The 18,147-nt window shown below is 41.2% G+C and overlaps 1 pseudogene; it reads right to left on the minus strand.

Annotated features, from left to right (window-relative positions):
• LOC110390684 overlaps positions 1-15,179 on the minus strand; it is a 30,129-nt pseudogene extending 14,950 nt beyond the window's left edge.
• Between the last annotated feature and the right edge of the window lie 2,968 nt (positions 15,180-18,147).

Here is an 18,147-nt window from a genome sequence, read left to right on the forward strand (position 1 = left end):
ATTACATCATTTCCACAAAGATTAACCAAAACTGCAGTTTTCCACCTATATTTACAGGTGGAAAAAATTAATTCACTTGCACAGAAAGAATTGATGCCTCAGAATGGGAAAGCACAGAAGTAGAAGAGAGAGGAAAACAGCATTCAGATTGGTAATTACTTTGTAAGGAAGCAGACAGAGAAGCTTAAAGAGACTGTGTCAAGTATCATAAGATCCAAACTTTGTTTCATTAATAAGCAGAACATTCACAGACATAAAGACCTTTAAAATAACAAAAAGCCAGGACAAAATTTCAATGAAAGCCACAATGCTGTGCTCATTTGGAAGCATCTACTATTAGAACTCCTTTTAGTTCTCCAAATCTACTGAAGTAATGTACAATACAAAATTGCCTAGGCATCATGAAAAGCGACACTATATATGTTATTGTGGCTACCATATCCTGGGTTATTACAGGTAAGGGAAGTGAGAGTATCAGAATTTTGCATACAGACCTTTTAACTTGACATTGTCTCTTTAAGAAAAGAGCACGTTGCTCAGATCGTACCAGCAAAACCAAGGTCTACTCTCCAGGAGCAAGAGTATCCCAAGTCAAGAAACCTAGAGGGCACGACGCCCGAGATATTAAAAGCAAAAGGAGAAGCAATAGGATGACTTCTTCTGAACGTTGTATTACATCCCATTTGACATACATGAATCTAGCAATCCAAAGCACAATGCGAAATATTTTATATCCGTAACAACAAATAACCTGTATATAGCTTTACATAGACTTCTCTGCACATGCACACCCAATAAAGAGTAATGAGATGCATTTGCTACAGTCAGCTTGGCTGACAATTCACAAAGCTGTTCAGCTCCTCACCTTCAGCAGCTCATCCTCACCAGCATCAGGAAACCTCTCATGCAGGGAGTCTTTCAGTACCTTGGCGATGAAATGCATTCCATAACTTTGAAGGAAATAAAAGGAAGTGAGATTTCCGCAAGGATGAACCACCAACAACTTCTACAGGATAATGCAGTGATACACCAGACTTAGGGGATTTTGTCAACTGAACTAACAACGGCAGACAGGAACTTGTCTGTCACTGTCTTCATATTTCTGATTGAGGTATCCAGGCACGTCCTCACCTCTTCATGATTTAGAGCTTGTTCAGGTGTAACATCGTATGGCAATTTGCTATTTAAAAAAGTCAAATGTGAAGGTGAGTACTCCTCAGTCTAACATATTTCTGACAGAGCCAGGCAGAATTTCAAGCTTGACACAGAAGCAAGCCCACATTCACTCAGCTGCCAAGAGCTGTGCATTAACTTTAAGATTCTAGGCACTGAAAGAGCTAAGGACTTCTTACCATCCTCTGCTGTCCCTGCAACAGCCACTGTGAGAAACGGCCCAGCTAACTCAAAACTGTATCTTTTTGTCCAGCATGCAGACATGCTCTCCAGACTAAAAAAGTGTCATCTGTGTCATGTAGTAGTACCTCAGGCTGCAAATAAATCAGTGAAAACGCAAGCTGCAGATTTCAACGTTAAGGTAACAACTCATGCAATGTACTATGTTGTGAGAGAGGGCTTTTACTTAACAGGATTTTTTGTTCCCCACTTCTTTTTTAGAATGTTAAAAACAAAACAACGGGATCCTCAAAATCTAGTGAACTTCAAGCACTGACAGAAAAAGAAACCCCAAATGAAGCACACAGAACTCTGCCTGGGGATGGATGAGGAGCCAATCAAGACTTTATAGATCAGGATTAAAAGGAGGACAAGGACAGATGACACAGCAGGAGTCTACAGGCCAACCACCCAAGATGACTGAGTGGATGAGACCTATGGGCAGACAAAAACAGCTGCACGTTCACAAGCCCTGGTCCTCACCACCTCAGTGCTTGCTGGAAGAACAGCCCAGCCAGGCACAAGCAATCCAAGCTGTTCCTATAATGCACTGATAAGAACTTCATTCTCCAAGTGATAAGGGAGCCAAAGAAGAAAGGTGCTAAGCCAGACCTCATTCTCACCAATAAGAAGAGGCTAGTGGGGAATGTGAAGCTCAAGGGCAGCCATAGCTGCAATGTCCTTGATGTGCTGGCATTCAAGACCCTCGGGGCAGCGAAGACAGGGCACAGCAAGCTCACTTCCCTGGACTTCAGGAGAGCAGACTTCCAGCCCTTCAGAGATTTGCTTGGTAGAGTAGTGCAGGATAAAGCCTTGGAGGGAATAAGGGCCCAAGAACACTCAATATTCAAGGACCTCCTCCTGCAATCTCAGAAGTGATGCATACCAACTAAGAGCAAGTCAGGCAAAAATGCTAGGAGGCCTGCAAGCCTCCTGGACAAACTCAAGCACAACCAGGAAGACTACACAGGGCAGACAAGGACAGCAAGCCTGGGAGGAATATAGAGAAACTGTCCGAAAAGCCAGGGATCAGGTTAGGAAAGGTAAAGCCCTGATAGAATTAAGTCTGGCCAGGAATGTTAAGGGCAATAAGAAAAGCTTCTCTAAGTAACACCAGTGACAAAAGGAAAACTAGGGAAAACATGAGCCCTTTCTAGAAGAGAGAAATGGGAGACTTGGTTACCTGGAATAAAGAGAGCGCTGAAGTATTAAGGTTAGGAAGATATTAGGACCAAAAGAAACTGCAATGTTATGCTTATTCTCCAGTAAAGCAGGTTTTGTTCTCTTGCAAAAAATACCTGTGTCTGTACTAGCTATATACAAAATGGAAGAAGACTGAACAAAGTTTGACATGGAACTGATCCCTGGGTACTTTCTCTCCCAGTAATGTCTTCTAGCTTAGAAGGCATAGCTAATTACTGATTCAACACAAGCAAAAAACAAAAACCATTTCTTCTTCCACCTCCTAATGAGATTACCTACCAATACCCTCAGCACCACTGTCAGAACATGATCTTTATACCTTTCAGAAGAAAGCTATCCTGAGGTGATGAAAAAAGCTGGTATCAATTCAACAGATGCGTGCAGTGAAGCCAAGGGTGGTTTGGAACAATTAACAGAGCAATGCAAAACAGCTGAGCAACTTTTAGAAAAAACATAGTAGTAACAGCTTCCATACCTGGCCTCACCAGTCTGAGATTCCATCTGGTTAACCCAGGACTTGTAAATATCCACTGGATCAGTTTTGGTATTGAGTGATTTGTTGTCAATTATTTCCTTCACAACTGGTGCCAGGATCTGCCTCAGGGCGTTCTGACCACGGGCACCACGGCTGAAGCTTACAGTCATTTTAATCACAGTGGGATTCCCAGTCACAATTTCATGTATTTGGTCGGCTTTTGATCTGAAGGAAGAATTAATATGAAGCACGAGGTACACAGAAGTCATCATTAGTCACGCTTCTCAGCATCACTCTTGGGAAAGAGATAATGGATTTGTAATAAAATCTCAATACAGCAGTAACATACAACGCTATATAAAAATAATATAGGAACATTTCTCAAGGAGGCAAGGAACATTATGGCCTCCATTTGGGAAATGCAGCACAATTTGCCAGTAGACATCTCAATGACAATGAATGTAGATCCAGTTGTACATTCTGTTTGAGAGTACAATTAAAAAATACAAAGGAAGCAAAGAGTGTTTTACACAGCCAGAAGAACTGTTTTCTGTCAGTATTTAAAATAAGCAAGTAAGCAATCAGCAACAAAAGCCATTTGTAGCATACAGCTATGGGAAATCCAGCAGCAGAGAATAAAGCATGTACATTTTCCTGAACTACTACGCCAAGAAAAAAGTTAATAAATCTCTTGTAGACATAATCTGTTTGAGAGCACATACTATTTTCATACTTAAAAAGCATTAAAAAATGCATAATCTCCTCCAACATTATGTGTATTTGGTCTTTAGAGCAAGCTGTGCAGCTCTGTACCATATAGAACATTAGTCACAAACACCAAGCTCCTAAGGTCCAGTCAGCTGAAATATGCCTACAGACAGCCAGAATCTTTAAGTCAGACTACCAGTAAAAAAGCCAAACCATAAAGTATCTGATTTTCAGCCTCATCAGTTTTTGAAAATCCAGTGCCTGTCATGTTAGCTCCATCTCTGGCCTGTAAAGCCTGAGTTTGCAGTCTGCTTCAAGTTTCTGCAACCAGACATTAGAGAATTAAGATTGGACTGAATTTCAGGAAGGTGTTGCATTAGGTCAAAAATAGTGCCCTGTTGAGTGGTAAAGTATGGACTAAAGTAAAAAGGCTTTATTCGCAGAATCACAGAGTTGTAGGGGGTGGAAGGGACCTCTAGAGATCATCGAGTCCAACCCCCCTGCAAAGCAGGCTTTTTTATTCCTAATGAACAAATTTAGTTCCTCCTTTCCAAATTACAGAAAGGACTAACATGAAACAGGACGAGCAGAACGCAGGGACAGTTTAGCATTATCTGCAAGTTAGCATGGGACATCACACAAGAACTGCTTCAATCCTAGAAACTGCCAAAACTGATGCAAGAGCAGGGCTGTGTCACATACTACAACATACTTGATCTCCTCCCGCAATGCTGTTTGGAAAAGCCACAACAACAGATATTCCTCTCTGTGACTGGATGCATAGCTATACAGCGTGAAGATGACTAAATTCATGAACTTTGTGGATTTGTTTTGAAGCATCTGAAAAATCAGCTTGGCCAAGTATGTCGGGTTAGTCTAAAACAAGAAGAAAAACTACTTAGTGCACGTGCCCACAAAGGCCAGCGCCACAAAGAACAATGCCTCAACACCACAGCGCATAAGTAAAGACTGTGCCAATACATATAAGCGTCTATGACAAGACTAGTGGTCTAGGAGCAGCACGAGAAGCTGCATACCTGAATTAAGTAGAAAAGATGCCGATAGGCTTCCAGCTTTTCCCTCTTCTCTTTGCTCAAAGCTTTCAAACCTCCCTTGTGCTTATTCAGCATCATCATGTCAGAGAGCTGTTCCTCGTTCTTCTTCATAAGCTTTTTGCTATGAGAAACAATGTCCTGGAAAGAACAGACAGGGGCAGATTCCACATTTAAATAACACGTAGTGTTGGAAGAAACTGCACCTGAGAGCATGCTTTGTTGCACATGGAAAAGTCAGAGTCAACTGATGCTTGTAGCATCTTCAGGATGCTACAAGCTCTGATAGTAATCAGGGACAAAACAGAGAAATCACTGCTATAACAGATAATGTTTCAACTAGCAGGTCAAGCAAAGAGGACTGTCCCACCCTGTACTGCACTGTTGTCGCCACATCTTGAGTACTGTGTACAGTTTGGGGCACCACAGTACGAAAAGGACATAAAACTACTAGAAAATGTCCAAAGGATGGCTACAAAGATGGTGTAGGGCCTGGAGGAGAAAACATATGAGGAGTGGCTGAAGTCCTCAGTCCAGAGAAGACACTGAGTGGAGACCTCATGGTGGTCTATGGCTTCCTGATGAGGGGGAGCAGAGGAGCAGGCACTGATCTCTCTCTGGCGACCAATGACAGAACCCAAGGGAAGGGCCTGGAGATGTGACAGGGGAGGTTCGAGCTGGATTTCTTTATCAAGAGGGTGGCTGGGCACTGGAATGGCCTCCCCAGGGCAGTGGTCATGGCAATGAGCTTGCCAGAGTTCAAGAAGCATCCAGACAGTGCTCCCAGACATACAGTCTATAATTTTTCAGTGGTGCTGTGTGGAGCCAGGAGTTGGACTCAGTGATCCTTGTGGGTCCCTTCCAACTTTGGATATTCTGTGATTCTATGCAACTTGTTATCTACATCAAGCTATGGAGATATACTTCAAGAACATTATGAAGACACATTAAAAGCCTTCTTTTTACATATTACTGAAAGTGATAGCTGGTAGTGGACCAAGACTACCATTAGAATTTTTTCTTTTCTGTATTCTGTTTTTTAAATGCACACAATTTCACCTGTTTTGTGAAACTGGACCATTGGATTATCTGTTTTCTTAACTGCGGCTTTCAAGGACATAGTGAAATGTTCCTATGTCATTCTGACTTGTCCTTATTCTTCTACACCAGTTGTCATCTTACGTAAATGATCTGTTTAGTAAAAAATCAATTCTTAGTAAATTTTAAATATTTATATATCTACTTTTGTTCTCAAATGCATGCAATCAAATCGGCTTTTAAGATAACTTGATAGATAAACAGAAGTGTAAGATAGATTGCAGGCAGAACTCCAGTTTTGACGCAGAAACACATCAGTAAGATAGGAAGCAAGAACTAGGTATTGTCCAATTTATTCTTTGTTTCTCTATTTTTTTGACAGAAAACTTGAAATTAAAAATTTAAAACGTGTTCAAGTAGTAGCAATGAGAGTTGCACAGCGCACTTAATAAAATGCACTTAAAATGTCAGTCCATTCTTCCTCTTTGCTCATTCAGCAGTGTGATGTTTTTTTGTTCTTACTGTTCTCTATCCTACTTTATTAGTGATTTCACAGCCTAACACACATAAATACCTAATTGTAGGCTTTCTACTAAAGGATCTAACATTAACTATTTTTTGCTTCCATGACTGCTAGCATGCCAGATCTTTCACCTTAAGTTTCCACATCACCAGCAACTAGATGAAATTTGTTTAATTTGAACTGTTATGCAGTTCCTTTAGAGAATCACAGATCCACAAAATCGTAGGGGTTGGAAGGAACCTCTGGAGATCACGTAGTCCAAACCCTCCACTAAAAGCGGGCTCGCTAAAGTAGGTTGCAAAGGAAAGCATTCAGGCGTGATCAGAATATCCCTTCACACTGATGTCTAGGTCATAACAGCATGTCTTCTCTCAGCATCTCTTGCATTTCCCTCTCAGTATTATCATAGCCCTTAGAATGCCCTTCTTTCTTTCTTTTTTTGTCCTTAGATTGCCATCTTTCCATTATCTAGGCAGACCATGGTACAGACTGCTTGCTTCCTCCTACAGTGTGTACATATAGAGTAGGTACACCTTTATATACACTTCTCTCCCTGCAGGTGCTGGGGGAAAGTAGGAAAAGGAAAAATCTTTCTCACAAAAACACATACACACTAAGACTGACACTACTTGATCGCCAGAAGAATTAACAAAAACAGATGATAACTTTTGACCTAGGAAAGGGCTCAGAAGATAAGCAGTAATTGTCCTTGATCAGTTAGCCAACACCGGCAGAAAAAGACTACTGCGTGAAACAGCATGTTACAGCTCCTCATCAGAAAGCATTTCTGAATTTGAAATCACCGGGACAGCGGAAGAGTACCTGTTGGGATGGCTTGAGGAATTCCTCAGACACTAGATAAAAAGTATCCACGCATAAGGGCACGTATGAAACAGCAGCAGGTGGAAGAATTAAGAAGTTTCCTATACAAACAGTTTATGTCATTGTAAGATTTTCTGCATTTTATGGTTGCTGGTTTGGGTTTTTTTGTTGTCTCTATTGTTTTACGGGGTATGGGAGTGTTATAAGAAACCGAGGGTTGGACTACATGAAATTCCAGGATTCTACTGTGATCTCTGACAAATAGAAGACTGCAAAACTAGTGTTCTGGTGCACGCGTGCACATTGTGTGCATTTGTGTGGCTTCAATTCATCTAATTGTGTGACCCAAACAGGAAACCCATGTCTATTTGGAGATCCAGGAATCAAGTTAATTGAGATTTCAGGCTCCGACATTAAAATTTAGCCCTCTCCAGATCATAGCCTTTTCAGGTGAACTCGGCTGCAGGACAAGCAGTGGCAAAGGGCAACTATCTCAGTCTATACGGATCAATCAACAGCTTTTAGTATTGGCATGCACCTGGTTTTAGCACACCTTATGATCTAGGATCAGACTAGAACTAATCAAGCAAAACTTACTTTCATGTTCTTCATGCACAACTAAGTTCACACAATCCACACGACTGGATATCATTCCACGTGTTAAATTAATTTACTTCTGCACGCATTTGAGCTTTCAGCTTCATCAGATCATCAATATATCTGTCAAAGAAAAATCAAAACCAGTAAGTACCATGTTATGAAAAACTGGCCAGGGAACACACAAGACAGCAACAAAAACTAAACGTAAAATGGAAGAAGTAACACAAGGGTTGAAACTGAAATAAATGTGAAAAGAGGGAATAGGAAAAAGACAAAAGTCTGTGAGCAAGATGGTAGGCTCCAGTGTGAAACAACCAAGAAAAGCATTAAAACACCAACAAGAGTTCCAGGCAGAAAACACGGTGGATGAGCTGGCCTAGTGTAACTGACAACCGAGTAGTACCAGAACATAGCTTTATTGGGAAACCTTGATAAAGGTCCAGGAGACAGTACATAAATCAGATTAGTAAGAAATTGTAAATGCAAAGACAAGATGCAAGAGCCAAGAGAGAGAATAAATGAATATTGCAGTAAGTAGTGAAAGAACCTGAAGTGCAAGGGGAAAAAAAAAAAAACAAGAAAAACCCCCAAACTATCATGAATATAAGTAGTATCAAAGAGAGACACGAATCTTTGAAGCACTCGCCTTTGAGATCTCGTCCTCAATGTTGGTCAGTCCTGTGACAGGACTGCTCACTGTTTCCACACTGTACTCACATCCCCTGAATCCAAAGCCCTATTAATCAGGGCTACTGAAGAGAGCATCTCTACAGCAACAGATAATTCTAGATGGGTGAGGTTACCCTGCACACAAAGAGGAACACAGATCAATTATACTTGCTCTTCACAAACTATTGCGAGAACACCAAGAGATTAATATAGAATCTTACAGTGCCAAGTAGCTCAAGATTTAAGGATTAACTATTGCATCAGAACCGACTAAGCATCAATGCAGTTCTACAAACACTTAAGACAGGCACATTTAATGAAACAGACAAGGTAGACCTGGTGATCCATATCCATTTACAGAAATAAGAGAGGAAGTATTACTTACATCATGGCTTTGTTGCTGCAAGGTGGCCAGCTCCTTTTGATAAAGATCTGCAGCAAATGCATGAACCTCTGGTAACTGGGCCTCTGGACTCATCATTTCTGCCATAGTCTTCTCAGCATTACCCATTCTAATTGCAGCATTAATTCTGGTCACTGTTGCCAGCCCTAGAAGTTCAAAGATGCAGCACATCAAAGAGGCAGCATGAGAATGAGGAAGGCAGATAGCTGGGTCCCCAGCAATGTGAGCACTTTTACTGTACTCAATAATCAGATCCCAAATAGGGGAAAAAAAAAAAAAAAAAAAAAAGGCAGGCAATGACCGAAGCTTTCCAGTCAGTATCTCCCCAGCCAGTCTTCCATTACTGTAAACAACGAGACTCCGTAATGCCTTCTTTAAAATAAGACTGGTTTTTAAACCAGTTTACCTTTTTGCCTAATTATCAGAGGACTGTCTCACCAACTCAGTCACCTGACAATAAGAAGCCTCAAAATTGCCAATGTTTTTCATAGGTAATTCATAACAATTTTTCCTTCCTCTATTACTGGTCGAGGCAGTACCAGACACTCTACAGTGGATGCACTTTGGCTAACTTTAAAATAGCACAAATATGGAAATACACGTCAAGCTCTGTGTGGAACCAGTAAGGTACTTTGAAGGCAGCCTCCTAGTTATTAGACTTCCACTATCTCCCTCTTGTAATTTAAACCCCCTGACAGCATATCCCTGTTAGCTTTCTTTCTATGTGTTATAAATTGAACTAATTGCTATTGTACAGCCAGAATTAAACACTGAAAGCTTCTGGAACTCCCTCCAGAAGAGAGCTTTGCATGGTATCAGAAGCAACTGATTAAAAAAGCCAGTCACTGTGATCTGTGTTTTATTTGCTACCTGATACTTAGAAACAGCTAGCCATAAAAAAAAAAAAAGAAAGAAACAGCTAAAAGTTCTGTAGCTCAAACAGGGAAACTAGTTTTAACACCTCATGGAGCAATCCAGGTCTCCTTCACAGATCCACAGAACAAAATCTAATACAAACTGCCTAGAAAAAGCATTATTTAAGGTGGACACAAGTTCCACATTGCTTAGTATTTCAACTGATGTGCTGTTATCTCAAGCAGTATTTTAACAGCTGGATAAAAGATACTAGAGCCAGTTGTCATGATTATTTTTAACGTTTTTAGTAGCCTCAGACTACTTAAAGAACACCCATAGTGATCTGAGATAGACCTGGTGTAACCTCATGTAAACACAAATATCATGCTTTCTCGCCTTTCTGATCACATCCACAGACACTTTGTCACTATCATTTTTGCCACTCCTTACTTTGCTGATACTGTTGTGCTGCCCAGTTAGCAGCATCCACTCCCACCTGTAAATCCTCCTTCTGCAGAAGACCTGCAATGCCAGCCTGAGAGAAAAAATCAGAGAGAGTGAAACCACATTGGCTCATTTGCTGTAAATAGCTCAGGAAAAGGAACAAACAAACGGAAACAGCCTTTCCTTAAAGCACTTTAATGCCACATAAAGCCTGCAAATAAAGAATGCCACATACATGCAGGAAACAAATTACTTAACAGACTCTCAGTTCCGATGCTAAAGGACTGTGTGGAAGTATTACACATACAGACTGATCTACAAATGCAAACATATACTGAAGGGATTCAAGGAAGAGAATGCATTCAATTAGTAGAAATGCTCAAAGAGGGTAGGGTAGATTTAGGTTGGATATAAGGAAAAAATCTTTTAAAGGGAGGGTGGTGAGGCACTGAAATAGGTTGCACAGAGATATGCTTGATACACACATGCACACATACACAGCAGCTGATGAGCTGACTGAGCTGCATTAAAGCCTGACAACAAAAAATGTAAAGAGCTTTGGTTGAAAGCTGCTGCCAATTAAGTCCTGAGGCCCAGAAACACTAAGGCAGAAACTTTCTTCAGCCCCAGAAAGGCCTACCTTAAGGAGTAAGACTGCTTAAAAATGAGAGAATCACAGAATAGTTAATGTTGGAATAATAGTTAATGTTGGAAGCAATCTCTAGAGATCACGAAGTCCAAACTCCCTGTTCAAAGCACTGTCAACTGCAGAAGGCTGCCCAGGACAGCAGAAAGTCATTAGGATCTGAATGGACAGGCCACACCTGAAGTACTTTGCTCAGTTTCAAGCTACTCAGCAGAGGAGAGACAGGAACAGGCTGCCCAAAGAAGCTGCAGGTGGCCCATCCCTGAAAGTGCCCAAGGCCAGGTTTGCTGGGCATTGAGCAGCCTGATCTGGCCCGTGGCAGGGGGGCTGGATTTGGGTGGGCTTCAAGGTTCCTCCCAACCCAACCACTCCGTGATTCTGTGATTACTTGATACCTGACACTTGTCAGCTCTGGCTATTTAAGACTAGTACTATCAGTGAGATCAGCTGCTCAGTACCCAATGATTTAACTTCAGCAAAACATAAAAGTCTTGGAATGAACAGCTACTCTCTCCAGACATCAACAGAAATTCAAATCCAACACTTGCCTAGGACTTAATTTTAATTGCCAGGCCCTACTAGAGATTCAGCTCCCTAATTGTTCTCTAACAACTTTCCAACTACTTTTACTTCGAACTGTGGTTCAAAGGTCCTATGAGCGAATAGGTTCCTTCATCCACTTACTTTAACTACATAGCCTGAACATTTTGAAGCCTTTCTATACTCCCTACATTGCAACAGCAGTCTCTGCCTCCCCACATGTTTTCCAGCAGCCACTGTTGGGTCAAGTCACAGTATTTTATACTTGAAACAAACAAGTACATATGTATCCACCACAGTGTCCGAGATCTAGTTTGCTGTAACTGTACAACTAATTTGTCTGCATTTTTCTTGGATCTGAAGGCACACAATACCTTACTTCTCTACTTGGGTGTAGCTTTTCAAGAAAGAATTCATTAAAGAAATACCATAGAAATAACCATCTTTATAGCACCCTATTTTCCCCCATTAACATGCATGACATTGTAATTACTGAGACAATACTGTTTTTTAAGTCTACTATGTGAGTTTTACAAGTAGCATACATAAGCAACCTGCACCTAAATCCACTGAAGAGTTGGCTTGAAATGGAAAAACTAATGTCAGCCTTGATTAGGCACAGTGAAAGTAATATAGTGCTTATCTAATAGATAATTATAAAACACAAATATCCACATTGTCTGAGCACTGAAAAGAGTAAAATAAGAGGAAATACATGTCTATATTATACAGTTCTATACATATTTTAAAAATTTGGTCAAAGTATTGTAATTACATATACCTGTATGTATAAGCGTTATACCAGCCTTTCAAATGCAGAGATTAAAACTAAACACTGTTTATTGTATGCTATTTTATTCTATTAACGTTAAGTTTTTCCCATAGCGACACTAAACTTTTATGCAAGCATACTGCAAGCGAAGGACAACGATACAGTGAAAGGGAAATGAATAAAAACTGAAATCAGCAATCACAGTGATCCAGGCTTTTGCGTACCTCCTGTTTCTGCCGTCTATCACTCAAAAGCTGCTTGAAATACCAGTCACAGTTTTCTCGTAGCAATCCTCAGAGTCCCAGGGCTGGTGTTGCCAAAGCTTCAAACAGTGCTAACGCATCTCCTTGTTCCAAAGCTTGGTCCATCTTTGATATGGCTGGGCTGCACGCGCTAGCAACAGTAAAGCAGAATTTTCAGAGAAAGATTAAATGAACAAGTCCCATAACTTATATAACCTACTGATCAGAAATAAATACTCTTAGACCTGATGGGTGTGAAATTAGGCATGTGACCTGAATGGAGGGCTTCCAAAGCCAATTGTAAAGCAGTACTTCAAGGAGAGGCTGAAGGATAGATATAACTTGTGTTACTCAGTAGGATAGCAGAGTGGCATGTGAAGCTCCAGCAGCAACACAGACAATCCACCCTCTTAAAGAAGGGCAGCAGAAGTCAAAATAAATACAGCTTACAACTATGTAGCAGTAACATGTTCAAACAAACAAAAAACATAACAGAAGAGCTGCCTTCCATTTATGTTAGCACTCCAGAAGCTTTCTGCCTGATACAGAAAGCAAGGAGGAGCAGAGGTATCATTTTTAATAGTTCTGATTAAAGGCCTAGTTATTTTAGCATGACACCTACTGTTCACTTTACTGATGTCTCCCTGAATCTCAGCTTGAGTCAGAAGTTCTTCATACACATTTCTCTCTCTCCCTCTGAATTTTCTGAAGAAATCTGAAGATAAAATAAAAACTCAGTCTCCTTTGTCTTCACAAAGACATTTTATGATCCCGTCATGGAAAAAGTCAGTGAGTACAGCTGTCTATATAGAGCTGTGAACAAGGGAGTTCACCCATCTGTGACCTACCCATGCAAAAAATCCTAGAAGTACACAAACTCTCCAATACAAATAGTACAGTGTTATGGTTTTGTGATTTTTTTTGTTGTCGGTATTCCACATCATTACATCATGTAAGGTACGGGCAGTTAAAGGGTTAATTCCCCAGTTACTGTAAACTGCCTTTTTTGGTGTGGCCCTCTGAGGGGGAGGGGAGGAGGTGCACTCCCCAGGGGTCTTTGCGGGAGAGGGGGTGGTGAAGCCACGTGGGAGACGCGGGGTCTGTTCTTCCCAGCCTGGCGGAGAAAGCACGTGGTCCTCCTGCATTTTACTGTGTAAGATTTTCAGCCTGTAAACCCTCTATCATAATTCTACTAGCCTCATTTTGATATATTTAGTAAAATTAGTTGTTCCTCCTCAGATCGGTGCCGCTGTTTTTTGTGTTAGATCCGTCTACGGGTCCCCCTCTTCCCAGGTTGCGGCTCCGCGGCTTCTCTGCCGCTTTAGCCGCCGGACCGCCCGGGGGCTGGCTCTTGTCGCCGGCGATTTTTTTTTTTTTTTTTTTTCTTTCCTTCCTCTCTTCTCGTTTTTTTTTTTCTTTTGGGCCTGTCCCCCCCTTGTCACGGACGCAGACCCTTAGACAATACCGTGACATACAGAAACAACGTATTCCAGTTTACAAGCTCTGTACGAACACACAGGAGAGCTCCAGAACACAGAAAGCAGAAGACATAAGGAGAATATTTGTTATACAGTGTTCTACAATTACCTGGAATCCTTCTGAAGGTTAGGTGGTTATTCTCACCATTTCATTGTTATAAAAATATTCCAATATTGTCTGAAAATAGGATAGCATTCGCAATGTATAAAGGATGTTATGAATGTTGCATGTACATACACAACCCATAATTCAGACAGGTCAGAGTAATGCAACTATTGCTGCCTGTCTTCTGCAATAGGCAAATAGATTACTGGGGCCAATATTAGAATATCAGCAGGAATAAATCTACCTAATAGTATACATACAGGACTGTAACGCAAACTCTGCATTCCCCTACAGTTTAAAACTACAACATAAAATTGCAATGCAAACAAATAGCTAGCTTAAAAGAAGAATTTATTTACCCTGTTTTTAGCATTCTCCATCTTATCTTTTTTTGCTCTGTAGAGAGTGTCTTGGTAAGTAGATTCCAAATGATCATCAAGATTTATTAGCATGGCATTAGGGTTCTTCACTGCCGCAAGTGTCAGCTGGAACCTGGTGGTCAATTGCCTCATTAATGGCAATGACAGCAGCATGTACTGAAAAAAGAAGTCACAGCCTGTTAGTTACTCACAAACATAACAGCCCTGTTAAATACTGAGAACTTGACTGAGAAGTGAAAAATTATCTGGAAGTTAACTGGAAAGCAAAACCTGCAGGGTTCTGTGCTCCTGACAAAAAACGGTGGCCCACTTCTCAGTAGTATCTTCCACCTAACCAAATCAGTGGGGTGGGCGCATGTGAACCCTCTTCCATCCTCCAAAAGGTCTGTATTTTCTTACAGCAAGGGACATTAAAACTGACACTTAGTATATAATACCTGAATAATCACATAAAATGAAACTCACACGCTGCTTCGTCCATAGAGAGTTCATTTGCTAGAATTCCTCCAATCTTGCTGAAGGGGGGCATCTGAATACCATACTTCTCCGGTTCAAGCCTCATATTACTGATTTCTTCCTCTGAAACATATATTAAAAAAAGTCCCATGCAGTCTGAAATACATTAGGAACCAGCTCCACAATATCAACTGTTGCTACAGGAAAGGCTGAAATAACTACGGTAAATAACAAATTACTGTTTCATTTATGCTTTGAGTATAACTCTGTAAAAGCAAGCAAAATAAACAGAAACTGCAGTCATTTTGTACACTTTCCTAAAATTTGTATTTATCCCAGAAACTCATACAGAAATATTCTGTGTTCTTTCTCATGAGAAAATATAACATACCTTAGAAAGCTAGAAACAGACTCCATTGTTCGGAGGTGCTTCAAAGATGGCTGCCAGCAGGTCAGGAAAATGTCCAAATAATGCTTTTTTTTTTTCCCCTCCAGAAAAGGGGATAGAAAATACAGAGACATGCTGTTGAGAAGCACTGAATAATCCGAAAGCAGTGTTGTAAGTTTAGACTTGTATAGGTATGATATAGTATTAGTAAATGGTTTGCAGGAAATAAAGGTTTTAAATCAGGTGCATGTCCTCAGACAGTAATCTCACTAACACAAAACATGTGATCAGGCACTTCTGCAACAATCAAGCAACTGAAACCCTGAGAAGGTACGTGTGTGGACATACACAGCTCTACTTTAAATTGTTAAAGGAAGCCAGAACTGCTTACCAAGTCCCAAAGTGAAACCCCTCCCAAGTGGGGTAGAGGTGATGTCAAATCATCTTACAACAGGAGTGAAAAATTAAGGGGCTGTTATTTGTGAAAATAATGGTAGTGAACTAATGACTGTTTAACAGCCTGGCTAAGAAGCACCCAAAACAAACCTTTCACTTTAACTTCTGGAACTCTTCACAGCCATTAATCTTTAATTTAATTTGCATTTAGGAAAACTACATTAACAATCCTCTCACTGATCTAGACAATATCTCCTACAGCTGAAATAAAGGCAGCACATATCAGTACAATTTTATTCATTTATTTTTACCTGTGAAGCCCACCTTTCCATATAAATCCTAAATTTGCAGGGCAAGACCCAATTAGAACAGGTACAGGCTACAGAAGAAAATAAGCGATGAGAACTAGTAACTTTTCCTCATGGTTAATTTTAAGATATCACAATTAAAGAGATAAAAACATTGAAGGAACTGTTCAAGCATACCAACCCACATAACAGCTCACAGCTACCAACAAGGTAAGAGCTGATCCTCCTCTCTCCTTCCCTCCTCAGCTGCACTTGACTCACTCGCCACTCCGAAGCCTTCACAGAATGGTTGAAGTTGGAAGGGACCTCTGGAGGTCATCTTGTCCAACCCCACTGCTTGAGCAATGCCACCTTCAGCCAGTTGTCCAGGACAGTGTCCAGATAGCTTTTGAACAGTTCCAAGGGAAAGGATCTCCTAGCCTCACCAGCAACCTATTCCACTGCTTGGTTACCCTCACAGTAAATACAGTGCATCCTGATGTTCTAAAGGAACCTCTTGTGCCTCATTACATCTTCCCTTGTCCCTGGAAACCACCGAATAAAACCTGGCTCAGTTTTCTCTACACATTCCCTTCAAATACTAATATACATTGATCAGATCTGATCCTTCTTTCCCCTGCAGGCCTTCTCTTCTCGAGGCTAAACTGCCCCAGCTCTCCAGCCTTTCCTCATATGACAGACGCTCCAGTCCCTGAATCATCTCAGTGGCCCTGCTGAACTCCTTCCAGGAGCTCTATGTCTCTCTTGCACTGTCAAAACAGCCTTCGTAAGCTGACATAACTTACTAAGTAGTCTAAATGTTAACACCATACGTGTCTAGTTCTGAGCTCCCCAGTTCAAAAAAGACAGGTGTAGCTATCAGAAGGACTAACGCAATGGAAATAGCGTTACAAAAAAGGTGGAAGGAAAATACAGCGCTCACCCAGATCAGAAGATTTTGGGCTCGCAGGGAAACGCTCCCACCAAGCAGGGATCTCCAGGAAGATAACCTTCCTCAGGGGCAGTCAGCCCTTAAGTGAGGCCTAAGAGGGATGGAGCCAGGCTCCAGCCCTTCTGGTCACACAGTGAATTGCCTCCACCTGTGCTCTCAGGGCTGGCTGGGTCTTTCCTCCAGGTGCTCAATCAGTGGTTCAGGCCATGACTCACCAGTTCCCATACAACAGGGATCTCCAAGAAGGAGTCCAGCAGAGGGCCACAAGGATGATTAAGGGCCTGAAGCATCTCCCCTGTGAGGAAAGGCTGGATGACCTGGGTCTGTTCAGCCCGGGGAAGAGAAGACTGAGAGGGAATCTGATTAATGTTTATAGGTATGCAAAGGGAGGTAGGACGCAAATGGATGAGGTCAGGCTCTTCTCCATGGCGTGTAGCAATAGGACAAGGAGTAACAGCCTAAAACTTGAACATAGGAAGTTCGGTACTAACATGCAGAACTTCTTTAAGGTAAGGCTGACGGAGCACTGGAACAGGTTGCCCAGAGAGGTGGCAGAGTCTCCTTCTATGAAGATAATCAAGATGGATCTGGTCACCAACCTGTGTGATCCATCGTAGGGTACCTGCTTTAGCAGGATGGTTGGACTCGATGATCTCTTGAGGTCCCTTCCAACCTCTGTGATTCTGTCCCTATCCACCTTTCAGTTAAGCCTTCTTTCCCTCACCTTTCAACTTTCCAGGCAGATTTCAGAAGGAACTAGAAATTTCTGCCTATCGTGCCTTACCTGAGCGCATGAATACAATAGATACAGTGTGACATATTCTTGTGATCCTAGATATTTGTAGTTTCTGGGTAGAACATCTGAAGGTAAAGCAAAATTAGCAGTCTAAATGATACCCACACTATATAATCAAGTGCTCTAACTGTGCTAAGACCAAATCTTCTGCAGTACACTAATGAAACAATCTACAAAAACAAATCTCTTCAAGCTTCTCCAACCTAGCACATTTCTCCTGCTTGAAGTGCCACTCTTTTTTTTTCCTTCCACCCAAACCAAGGCTCCCCTTTACCTGTTCTACAGACATGAGAGCATATTCTCTTTCCTTCATGTGCCCACACAACATAACAAAGTCCAATTATTTTCAAGCAACAGTGTTTATTGAACTCCTGTGAGCTACTGGGCCATTCCGTTAGTAGAGCCAGTAATTTATATTTAAGCCATACCAGGAACATATTTCAAACTAATGTAAAAATTTCATAGGCAAATCTGAAGAAATGGAGAATGTACTGTTTTCTGTTCCACTGCTTCTTTTAATATAG

This window comes from Numida meleagris, unplaced genomic scaffold (genome assembly GCF_002078875.1).
Source record: "Numida meleagris isolate 19003 breed g44 Domestic line unplaced genomic scaffold, NumMel1.0 unplaced_Scaffold180, whole genome shotgun sequence".
Classification (NCBI taxonomy): Eukaryota; Metazoa; Chordata; class Aves; order Galliformes; family Numididae; genus Numida; species Numida meleagris.